This window comes from Pagrus major, chromosome 5 (assembly GCF_040436345.1).
Source record: "Pagrus major chromosome 5, Pma_NU_1.0".
Lineage (NCBI taxonomy): Eukaryota > Metazoa > Chordata > Actinopteri > Spariformes > Sparidae > Pagrus > Pagrus major.
This window is the reverse complement of record NC_133219.1, coordinates 28,296,639-28,307,479: the sequence shown is the minus strand read 5'-3', so window position 1 is coordinate 28,307,479 and position 10,841 is coordinate 28,296,639. Positions and strand designations below refer to the sequence as shown.

General features: G+C 46.7%; 11 non-coding genes and 5 pseudogenes across 11 annotated transcripts; all 16 read left to right on the top strand.

Annotated features, from left to right (window-relative positions):
* Nucleotides 1-278: 278 nt before the first annotated feature.
* Nucleotides 279-397, top strand: LOC140996829 (5S ribosomal RNA). The gene has a single exon (XR_012178832.1). It is a non-coding gene; the product is annotated as a 5S ribosomal RNA (ribosomal RNA).
* A 506-nt stretch (nt 398-903) lies between these two features.
* LOC140996879 (5S ribosomal RNA) lies at nt 904-1,012 on the top strand (annotated as a pseudogene).
* A 506-nt stretch (nt 1,013-1,518) lies between these two features.
* LOC140997110 (5S ribosomal RNA) lies at nt 1,519-1,637 on the top strand. Its single transcript, XR_012179072.1, has one exon. It is a non-coding gene; the product is annotated as a 5S ribosomal RNA (ribosomal RNA).
* A 506-nt stretch (nt 1,638-2,143) lies between these two features.
* On the top strand, nt 2,144-2,262 carry LOC140997419 (5S ribosomal RNA). Its single transcript, XR_012179362.1, has one exon. It is a non-coding gene; the product is annotated as a 5S ribosomal RNA (ribosomal RNA).
* A 506-nt stretch (nt 2,263-2,768) lies between these two features.
* Nucleotides 2,769-2,877, top strand: LOC140996887 (5S ribosomal RNA; annotated as a pseudogene).
* Nucleotides 2,878-3,383: 506 nt separating this feature from the next.
* LOC140996895 (5S ribosomal RNA) lies at nt 3,384-3,492 on the top strand (annotated as a pseudogene).
* A 506-nt stretch (nt 3,493-3,998) lies between these two features.
* LOC140997298 (5S ribosomal RNA) lies at nt 3,999-4,117 on the top strand. Its single transcript, XR_012179248.1, has one exon. It is a non-coding gene; the product is annotated as a 5S ribosomal RNA (ribosomal RNA).
* Nucleotides 4,118-4,623: 506 nt separating this feature from the next.
* On the top strand, nt 4,624-4,742 carry LOC140997321 (5S ribosomal RNA). Its single transcript, XR_012179269.1, has one exon. It is a non-coding gene; the product is annotated as a 5S ribosomal RNA (ribosomal RNA).
* A 506-nt stretch (nt 4,743-5,248) lies between these two features.
* On the top strand, nt 5,249-5,367 carry LOC140997297 (5S ribosomal RNA). Its single transcript, XR_012179247.1, has one exon. It is a non-coding gene; the product is annotated as a 5S ribosomal RNA (ribosomal RNA).
* A 506-nt stretch (nt 5,368-5,873) lies between these two features.
* On the top strand, nt 5,874-5,992 carry LOC140997302 (5S ribosomal RNA). The gene has a single exon (XR_012179252.1). It is a non-coding gene; the product is annotated as a 5S ribosomal RNA (ribosomal RNA).
* A 1,469-nt stretch (nt 5,993-7,461) lies between these two features.
* LOC140997296 (5S ribosomal RNA) lies at nt 7,462-7,580 on the top strand. Its single transcript, XR_012179246.1, has one exon. It is a non-coding gene; the product is annotated as a 5S ribosomal RNA (ribosomal RNA).
* A 506-nt stretch (nt 7,581-8,086) lies between these two features.
* Nucleotides 8,087-8,195, top strand: LOC140996886 (5S ribosomal RNA; annotated as a pseudogene).
* Nucleotides 8,196-8,701: 506 nt separating this feature from the next.
* LOC140996877 (5S ribosomal RNA) lies at nt 8,702-8,810 on the top strand (annotated as a pseudogene).
* A 506-nt stretch (nt 8,811-9,316) lies between these two features.
* Nucleotides 9,317-9,435, top strand: LOC140997295 (5S ribosomal RNA). Its single transcript, XR_012179245.1, has one exon. It is a non-coding gene; the product is annotated as a 5S ribosomal RNA (ribosomal RNA).
* Nucleotides 9,436-9,941: 506 nt separating this feature from the next.
* LOC140997294 (5S ribosomal RNA) lies at nt 9,942-10,060 on the top strand. Its single transcript, XR_012179244.1, has one exon. It is a non-coding gene; the product is annotated as a 5S ribosomal RNA (ribosomal RNA).
* Nucleotides 10,061-10,566: 506 nt separating this feature from the next.
* Nucleotides 10,567-10,685, top strand: LOC140997293 (5S ribosomal RNA). The gene has a single exon (XR_012179243.1). It is a non-coding gene; the product is annotated as a 5S ribosomal RNA (ribosomal RNA).
* Nucleotides 10,686-10,841: the final 156 nt, after the last annotated feature.

Here is a 10,841-nt window from a genome sequence, read left to right as displayed (position 1 = left end):
ACATGTAATTATTTGATCCAATTGAATGCATCAATGAAAACACTGCTGAGACAATGATGTGTCAGTGCTTACCAATCCACTGACAGCTGTTTTCCATACAGCCAAAGCCTGGGAAATGTGAAAACAGGTGACGGCAGAGCTTGCTATGAAGGCTCATTTTTCATCCTGGTAACAGGATTTGCTTTATTTCTGGACGTACCCTACCTGCACTCCAAGACAAAACAATGAAACGCCATCTGAGGGCATCTTTAAAAGGCCTTTTTCGGGGTGCACGTGTGGCTTACGGCCATACCACTCTGAACACGCCCGATCTCGTCCGATCTCGGAAGCTAAGCAGGGTCGGGCCTGGTTAGTACTTGGATGGGAGACCGCCTGGGAATACCAGGTGCTTTAAGCTTTTTGACTTCTCTCTACAGACACCAGGCAGCGCTGCAGCTTCTTCAGTGGAGACAGAGGGTTGAAAAAAACCAGCAGCCTGTCTCTGCTTTTCCGATCATGCAGGCTGTCTGTTAAGGTGGAGCAATGTAAATGGCTAGTCCTTCGCTTTCTGTCTCCACTTCATGCTGTTTTATGCTACTGCTTCATTCCATTTCAGAGGGAAATATGGTACATTTTCCTCCTCTAAACATGTAATTATTTGATCCAATTGAATGCATCAATGAAAACACTGCTGAGACAATGATGTGTCAGTGCTTACCAATCCACTGACAGCTGTTTTCCATACAGCCAAAGCCTGGGAAATGTGAAAACAGGTGACGGCAGAGCTTGCTATGAAGGCTCATTTTTCATCCTGGTAACAGGATTTGCTTTATTTCTGGACGTACCCTACCTGCACTCCAAGACAAAACAATGAAACGCCATCTGAGGGCATCTTTAAAAGGCCTTTTTCGGGGTGCACGTGAGGCTTAGGGCCATACCACTCTGAACGCGCCCGATCTCGGAAGCTAAGCAGGGTCGGGCCTGGTTAGTACTTGGATGGGAGACCGCCTGGGAATACCAGGTGCTGTAAGCTTTTTGACTTCTCTCTACAGACACCAGGCGGCGCTGCAGCTTCTTCAGTGGAGACAGAGGGTTGAAAAAAACCAGCAGCCTGTCTCTGCTTTTCCGATCATGCAGGCTGTCTGTTAAGGTGGAGCAATGTAAATGGCTAGTCCTTCGCTTCCTGTCTCCACTTCATGCTGTTTTATGCTACTGCTTCATTCCATTTCAGAGGGAAATATGGTACATTTTCCTCCTATAAACATGTAATTATTTGATCCAATTGAATGCATCAATGAAAACACTGCTGAGACAATGATGTGTCAGTGCTTACCAATCCACTGACAGCTGTTTTCCATACAGCCAAAGCCTGGGAAATGTGAAAACAGGTGACGGCAGAGCTTGCTATGAAGGCTCATTTTTCATCCTGGTAACAGGATTTGCTTTATTTCTGGACGTACCCTACCTGCACTCCAAGACAAAACAATGAAACCCCATCTGAGGGCATCTTTAAAAGGCCTTTTTCGGGGTGCACATGTGGCTTACGGCCATACCACTCTGAACGCGCCCGATCTCGTCCGATCTCGGAAGCTAAGCAGGGTCGGGCCTGGTTAGTACTTGGATGGGAGACCGCCTGGGAATACCAGGTGCTGTAAGCTTTTTGACTTCTCTCTACAGACACCAGGCGGCGCTGCAGCTTCTTCAGTGGAGACAGAGGGTTGAAAAAAACCAGCAGCCTGTCTCTGCTTTTCCGATCATGCAGGCTGTCTGTTAAGGTGGAGCAATGTAAATGGCTAGTCCTTCGCTTCCTGTCTCCACTTCATGCTGTTTTATGCTACTGCTTCATTCCATTTCAGAGGGAAATATGGTACATTTTCCTCCTCTAAACATGTAATTATTTGATCCAATTGAATGCATCAATGAAAACACTGCTGAGACAATGATGTGTCAGTGCTTACCAATCCACTGACAGCTGTTGTCCATACAGCCAAAGCCTGGGAAATGTGAAAACAGGTGACGGCAGAGCTTGCTATGAAGGCTCATTTTTCATCCTGGTAACAGGATTTGCTTTATTTCTGGACGTACCCTACGTGCACTCCAAGACAAAACAATGAAACGCCATCTGAGGGCATCTTTAAAAGGCCTTTTTCGGGGTGCACGTGTGGCTTACGGCCATACCACTCTGAACACGCCCGATCTAGTCCGATCTCGGAAGCTAAGCAGGGTCGGGCCTGGTTAGTACTTGGATGGGAGACCGCCTGGGAATACCAGGTGCTGTAAGCTTTTTGACTTCTCTCTACAGACACCAGGCGGCGCTGCAGCTTCTTCAGTGGAGACAGAGGGTTGAAAAAAACCAGCAGCCTGTCTCTGCTTTTCCGATCATGCAGGCTGTCTGTTAAGGTGGAGCAATGTAAATGGCTAGTCCTTCGCTTCCTGTCGCCACTTCATGCTGTTTTATGCTACTGCTTCATTCCATTTCAGAGGGAAATATGGTACATTTTCCTCCTCTAAACATGTAATTATTTGATCCAATTGAATGCATCAATGAAAACACTGCTGAGACAATGATGTGTCAGTGCTTACCAATCCACTGACAGCTGTTTTCCATACAGCCAAAGCCTGGGAAATGTGAAAACAGGTGACGGCAGAGCTTGCTATGAAGGCTCATTTTTCATCCTGGTAACAGGATTTGCTTTATTTCTGGACGTACCCTACCTGCACTCCAAGACAAAACAATGAAACGCCATCTGAGGGCATCTTTAAAAGGCCTTTTTCGGGGTGCACGTGTGGCTTACGGCCATACCACTCTGAACACGTCCGATCTCGGAAGCTAAGCAGGGTCGGGCCTGGTTAGTACTTGGATGGGAGACCGCCTGGGAATACCAGGTGCTGTAAGCTTTTTGACTTCTCTCTACAGACACCAGGCGGCGCTGCAGCTTCTTCAGTGGAGACAGAGGGTTGAAAAAAACCAGCAGCCTGTCTCTGCTTTTCCGATCATGCAGGCTGTCTGTTAAGGTGGAGCAATGTAAATGGCTAGTCCTTCGCTTCCTGTCTCCACTTCATGCTGTTTTATGCTACTGCTTCATTCCATTTCAGAGGGAAATATGGTACATTTTCCTCCTCTAAACATGTAATTATTTGATCCAATTGAATGCATCAATGAAAACACTGCTGAGACAATGATGTGTCAGTGCTTACCAATCCACTGACAGCTGTTTTCCATACAGCCAAAGCCTGGGAAATGTGAAAACAGGTGACGGCAGAGCTTGCTATGAAGGCTCATTTTTCATCCTGGTAACAGGATTTGCTTTATTTCTGGACGTACCCTACCTGCACTCCAAGACAAAACAATGAAACGCCATCTGAGGGCATCTTTAAAAGGCCTTTTTCGGGGTGCACGTGTGGCTTACGGCCATACCACTCTGAACACGTCCGATCTCGGAAGCTAAGCAGGGTAGGGCCTGGTTAGTACTTGGATGGGAGACCGCCTGGGAATACCAGTTGCTGTAAGCTTTTTGACTTCTCTCTACAGACACCAGGCGGCGCTGCAGCTTCTTCAGTGGAGACAGAGGGTTGAAAAAAACCAGCAGCCTGTCTCTGCTTTTCCGATCATGCAGGCTGTCTGTTAAGGTGGAGCAATGTAAATGGCTAGTCCTTCGCTTCCTGTCTCCACTTCATGCTGTTTTATGCTACTGCTTCATTCCATTTCAGAGGGAAATATGGTACATTTTCCTCCTCTAAACATGTAATTATTTGATCCAATTGAATGCATCAATGAAAACACTGCTGAGACAATGATGTGTCAGTGCTTACCAATCCACTGACAGCTGTTTTCCATACAGCCAAAGCCTGGGAAATGTGAAAACAGGTGACGGCAGAGCTTGCTATGAAGGCTCATTTTTCATCCTGGTAACAGGATTTGCTTTATTTCTGGACGTACCCTACCTGCACTCCAAGACAAAACAATGAAACACCATCTGAGGGCATCTTTAAAAGGCCTTTTTCGGGGTGCACGTGTGGCTTACGGCCATACCACTCTGAACACGCCCGATCTCGTCCGATCTCGGAAGCTAAGCAGGGTCGGGCCTGGTTAGTACTTGGATGGGAGACCGCCTGGGAATACCAGGTGCTGTAAGCTTTTTGACTTCTCTCTACAGACACCAGGCGGCGCTGCAGCTTCTTCAGTGGAGACAGAGGGTTGAAAAAAACCAGCAGCCTGTCTCTGCTTTTCCGATCATGCAGGCTGTCTGTTAAGGTGGAGCAATGTAAATGGCTAGTCCTTCGCTTCCTGTCTCCACTTCATGCTGTTTTATGCTACTGCTTCATTCCATTTCAGAGGGAAATATGGTACATTTTCCTGCTCTAAACATGTAATTATTTGATCCAATTGAATGCATCAATGAAAACACTGCTGAGACAATGATGTGTCAGTGCTTACCAATCCACTGACAGCTGTTTTCCATACAGCCAAAGCCTGGGAAATGTGAAAACAGGTGACGGCAGAGCTTGCTATGAAGGCTCATTTTTCATCCTGGTAACAGGATTTGCTTGATTTCTGGACGTACCCTACCTGCACTCCAAGAGAAAACAATGAAACGCCATCTGAGGGCATCTTTAAAAGGCCTTTTTCGGGGTGCACGTGTGGCTTACGGCCATACCACGCTGAACACGCCCGATCTCGTCCGATCTCGGAAGCTAAGCAGGGTCGGGCCTGGTTAGTACTTGGATGGGAGACCGCCTGGGAATACCAGGTGCTGTAAGCTTTTTGACTTCTCTCTACAGACACCAGGCGGCGCTGCAGCTTCTTCAGTGGAGACAGAGGGTTGAAAAAAACCAGCAGCCTGTCTCTGCTTTTCCGATCATGCAGGCTGTCTGTTAAGGTGGAGCAATGTAAATGGCTAGTCCTTCGCTTCCTGTCTCCACTTCATGCTGTTTTATGCTACTGCTTCATTCCATTTCAGAGGGAAATATGGTACATTTTCCTCCTCTAAACATGTAATTATTTGATCCAATTGAATGCATCAATGAAAACACTGCTGAGACAATGATGTGTCAGTGCTTACCAATCCACTGACAGCTGTTTTCCATACAGCCAAAGCCTGGGAAATGTGAAAACAGGTGACGGCAGAGCTTGCTATGAAGGCTCATTTTTCATCCTGGTAACAGGATTTGCTTTATTTCTGGACGTACCCTACCTGCACTCCAAGACAAAACAATGAAACGCCATCTGAGGGCATCTTTAAAAGGCCTTTTTCGGGGTGCACGTGTGGCTTACGGCCATACCACTCTGAACACGCCCGATCTCGTCCGATCTCGGAAGCTAAGCAGGGTCGGGCCTGGTTAGTACTTGGATGGGAGACCGCCTGGGAATACCAGGTGCTGTAAGCTTTTTGACTTCTCTCTACAGACACCAGGCGGCGCTGCAGCTTCTTCAGTGGAGACAGAGGGTTGAAAAAAACCAGCAGCCTGTCTCTGCTTTTCCGATCATGCAGGCTGTCTGTTAAGGTGGAGCAATGTAAATGGCTAGTCCTTCGCTTCCTGTCGCCACTTCATGCTGTTTTATGCTACTGCTTCATTCCATTTCAGAGGGAAATATGGTACATTTTCCTCCTCTAAACATGTGATTATTTGATCCAATTGAATGCATCAATGAAAACACTGCTGAGACAATGATGTGTCAGTGCTTACCAATCCACTGACAGCTGTTTTCCATACAGCCAAAGCCTGGGAAATGTGAAAACAGGTGACGGCAGAGCTTGCTATGAAGGCTCATTTTTCATCCTGGTAACAGGATTTGCTTTATTTCTGGACGTACCCTACCTGCACTCCAAGACAAAACAATGAAACGCCATCTGAGGGCATCTTTAAAAGGCCTTTTTCGGGGTGCACGTGTGGCTTACGGCCATACCACTCTGAACACGCCCGATCTCGTCCGATCTCGGAAGCTAAGCAGGGTCGGGCCTGGTTAGTACTTGGATGGGAGACCGCCTGGGAATACCTGGTGCTGTAAGCTTTTTGACTTCTCTCTACAGACACCAGGCGGCGCTGCAGCTTCTTCAGTGGAGACAGAGGGTTGAAAAAAACCAGCAGCCTGTCTCTGCTTTTCCGATCATGCAGGCTGTCTGTTAACCCTCTAGGCGCCAGAGTTTATTTAGGAAAATATTCCGTTTGGATTGTAAGATTTCAAAAGGCTGTAGCTTGGAAGTGGTGAGAGATAAATTCATAGTGTAAATGAGAAAAATATTCATAATGACCTAAAGTTTGTGATGGGAGTAAATTTAATCATCTAATTTGCATATTGTGACGTCACCAGGTGACTGAAAGTAACTTTCAGTAAAACTGATTTTTGAACATATTTACACAGAAAAAAAATATTTATATTGTCATCTCATCCTCAAAATAAAGGAACAGGAGTTTGATTGGAGTAAATTTACTAATCTAATTTGTATGTCACCAGGTAAAATTCAGTAAAACGGAATTCTGAACATATTTACACAGTAGATTTTTTTTTTTTCATCCTCTCATCCTCAGAGTAAATGAACAGGAATCTGATAGGAGTAAATGTCCTAATCTAACTTGTAAAAAGAAAAGAAAACTCTCGCCGTGATCAGCGTGTGTTGCTTGTGTGACAGTGTGCGCAGCTGCAGCATCGTCAGTCACTCGTCTCTGACGAGCGATCGTCATCAGAGGGCAAATCGTCCCCTTCTGAATCGCGATCAGCAAAGATCTGTGCAAGCACCTCATCCACACTGTAAAGTCTTTTGGGCATTTTGTTTTTTATTACAAAAATCGCTATCTGTCTCTCGATCTGTCCAGCACAAATCCGCCACCGCTCCGCGGCTCTCTCCTCTCCCACTCTGCCCGCTTAGCCGCTGCCGCTCCGACAGCCGGTGTCGGGTTTCAAACTTTTTTTTCTCAAGTATTTTGCATAGAAACACACCCCCGAATGACGTCAGGATTGAAGCTGAATCTATTGGCTATCTAGTGGTAGCAAGCAGTAACAGCACAAGGCAGTAGATTTAAAGATATGGGCTGTTTTAATGAGCAATGTTGCCTGTCGCAATAATGCGACTTTGGCGCCTAGAGGGTTAAGGTGGAGCAATGTAAATGGCTAGTCCTTCGCTTCCTGTCTCCACTTCATGCTGTTTTATGCTACTGCTTCATTCCATTTCAGAGGGAAATATGGTACATTTTCCTCCTCTAAACATGTAATTATTTGATCCAATTGAATGCATCAATGAAAACACTGCTGAGACAATGATGTGTCAGTGCTTACCAATCCACTGACAGCTGTTTTCCATACAGCCAAAGCCTGGGAAATGTGAAAACAGGTGACGGCAGAGCTTGCTATGAAGGCTCATTTTTCATCCTGGTAACAGGATTTGCTTTATTTCTGGACGTACCCTACCTGCACTCCAAGACAAAACAATGAAACGCCATCTGAGGGCATCTTTAAAAGGCCTTTTTCGGGGTGCACGTGTGGCTTACGGCCATACCACTCTGAACACGCCCGATCTCGTCCGATCTCGGAAGCTAAGCAGGGTCGGGCCTGGTTAGTACTTGGATGGGAGACCGCCTGGGAATACCAGGTGCTGTAAGCTTTTTGACTTCTCTCTACAGACACCAGGCGGCGCTGCAGCTTCTTCAGTGGAGACAGAGGGTTGAAAAAAACCAGCAGCCTGTCTCTGCTTTTCCGATCATGCAGGCTGTCTGTTAAGGTGGAGCAATGTAAATGGCTAGTCCTTCGCTTCCTGTCTCCACTTCATGCTGTTTTATGCTACTGCTTCATTCCATTTCAGATGGAAATATGGTACATTTTCCTCCTCTAAACATGTAATTATTTGATCCAATTGAATGCATCAATGAAAACACTGCTGAGACAATGATGTGTCAGTGCTTACCAATCCACTGACAGCTGTTTTCCATACAGCCAAAGCCTGGGAAATGTGAAAACAGGTGACGGCAGAGCTTGCTATGAAGGCTCATTTTTCATCCTGGTAACAGGATTTGCTTTATTTCTGGACGTACCCTACCTGCACTCCAAGACAAAACAATGAAACGCCATCTGAGGGCATCTTTAAAAGGCCTTTTTCGGGGTGCACGTGTGGCTTACGGCCATACCACTCTGAACACGTCCGATCTCGGAAGCTAAGCAGGGTCGGGCCTGGTTAGTACTTGGATGGGAGACCGCCTGGGAATACCAGGTGCTGTAAGCTTTTTGACTTCTCTCTACAGACACCAGGCGGCGCTGCAGCTTCTTCAGTGGAGACAGAGGGTTGAAAAAAACCAGCAGCCTGTCTCTGCTTTTCCGATCATGCAGGCTGTCTGTTAAGGTGGAGCAATGTAAATGGCTAGTCCTTCGCTTCCTGTCTCCACTTCATGCTGTTTTATGCTACTGCTTCATTCCATTTCAGAGGGAAATATGGTACATTTTCCTCCTCTAAACATGTAATTATTTGATCCAATTGAATGCATCAATGAAAACACTGCTGAGACAATGATGTGTCAGTGCTTACCAATCCACTGACAGCTGTTTTCCATACAGCCAAAGCCTGGGAAATGTGAAAACAGGTGACGGCAGAGCTTGCTATGAAGGCTCATTTTTCATCCTGGTAACAGGATTTGCTTTATTTCTGGACGTACCCTACCTGCACTCCAAGACAAAACAATGAAACGCCAAATGAGGGCATCTTTAAAAGGCCTTTTTCGGGGTGCACGTGTGGCTTAGGGCCATACCACTCTGAACGCGCCCGATCTCGGAAGCTAAGCAGGGTCGGGCCTGGTTAGTACTTGGATGGGAGACCGCCTGGGAATACCAGGTGCTGTAAGCTTTTTGACTTCTCTCTACAGACACCAGGCGGCGCTGCAGCTTCTTCAGTGGAGACAGAGGGTTGAAAAAAACCAGCAGCCTGTCTCTGCTTTTCCGATCATGCAGGCTGTCTGTTAAGGTGGAGCAATGTAAATGGCTAGTCCTTCGCTTCCTGTCTCCACTTCATGCTGTTTTATGCTACTGCTTCATTCCATTTCAGAGGGAAATATGGTACATTTTCCTCCTCTAAACATGTAATTATTTGATCCAATTGAATGCATCAATGAAAACACTGCTGAGACAATGATGTGTCAGTGCTTACCAATCCACTGACAGCTGTTGTCCATACAGCCAAAGCCTGGGAAATGTGAAAACAGGTGACGGCAGAGCTTGCTATGAAGGCTCATTTTTCATCCTGGTAACAGGATTTGCTTTATTTCTGGACGTACCCTACCTGCACTCCAAGACAAAACAATGAAACGCCATCTGAGGGCATCTTTAAAAGGCCTTTTTCGGGGTGCACGTGTGGCTTACGGCCATACCACTCTGAACACGCCCGATCTCGTCCGATCTCGGAAGCTAAGCAGGGTCGGGCCTGGTTAGTACTTGGATGGGAGACCGCCTGGGAATACCAGGTGCTGTAAGCTTTTTGACTTCTCTCTACAGACACCAGGCGGCGCTGCAGCTTCTTCAGTGGAGACAGAGGGTTGAAAAAAACCAGCAGCCTGTCTCTGCTTTTCCGATCATGCAGGCTGTCTGTTAAGGTGGAGCAATGTAAATGGCTAGTCCTTCGCTTCCTGTCTCCACTTCATGCTGTTTTATGCTACTGCTTCATTCCATTTCAGAGGGAAATATGGTACATTTTCCTCCTCTAAACATGTAATTATTTGATCCAATTGAATGCATCAATGAAAACACTGCTGAGACAATGATGTGTCAGTGCTTACCAATCCACTGACAGCTGTTTTCCATACAGCCAAAGCCTGGGAAATGTGAAAACAGGTGACGGCAGAGCTTGCTATGAAGGCTCATTTTTCATCCTGGTAACAGGATTTGCTTTATTTCTGGACGTACCCTACCTGCACTCCAAGACAAAACAATGAAACGCCATCTGAGGGCATCTTTAAAAGGCCTTTTTCGGGGTGCACGTGTGGCTTACGGCCATACCACTCTGAACACGCCCGATCTCGTCCGATCTCGGAAGCTAAGCAGGGTCGGGCCTGGTTAGTACTTGGATGGGAGACCGCCTGGGAATACCAGGTGCTGTAAGCTTTTTGACTTCTCTCTACAGACACCAGGCGGCGCTGCAGCTTCTTCAGTGGAGACAGAGGGTTGAAAAAAACCAGCAGCCTGTCTCTGCTTTTCCGATCATGCAGGCTGTCTGTTAAGGTGGAGCAATGTAAATGGCTAGTCCTTCGCTTCCTGTCTCCACTTCATGCTGTTTTATGCTACTGCTTCATTCCATTTCAGAGGGAAATATGGTACATTTTCCTCCTCTAAACATGTAATTATTTGATCCAATCGAATGCATCAATGAAAACACTGCTGAGACAATGATGTGTCAGTGCTTACCAATCCACTGACAGCTGTTTTCCATACAGCCAAAGCCTGGGAAATGTGAAAACAGGTGACGGCAGAGCTTGCTATGAAGGCTCATTTTTCATCCTGGTAACAGGATTTGCTTTATTTCTGGACCTACCCTACCTGCACTCCAAGGCAAAACAATGAAACGCCATCTGAGGGCATCTTTAAAAGGCCTTTTTCGGGGTGCACGTGTGGCTTACGGCCATACCACTCTGAACACGCCCGATCTCGTCCGATCTCGGAAGCTAAGCAGGGTCGGGCCTGGTTAGTACTTGGATGGGAGACCGCCTGGGAATACCAGGTGCTGTAAGCTTTTTGACTTCTCTCTACAGACACCAGGCGGCGCTGCAGCTTCTTCAGTGGAGACAGAGGGTTGAAAAAAACCAGCAGCCTGTCTCTGCTTTTCCGATCATGCAGGCTGTCTGTTAAGGTGGAGCAATGTAAATGGCTAGTCCTTCGCTTCCTGTCT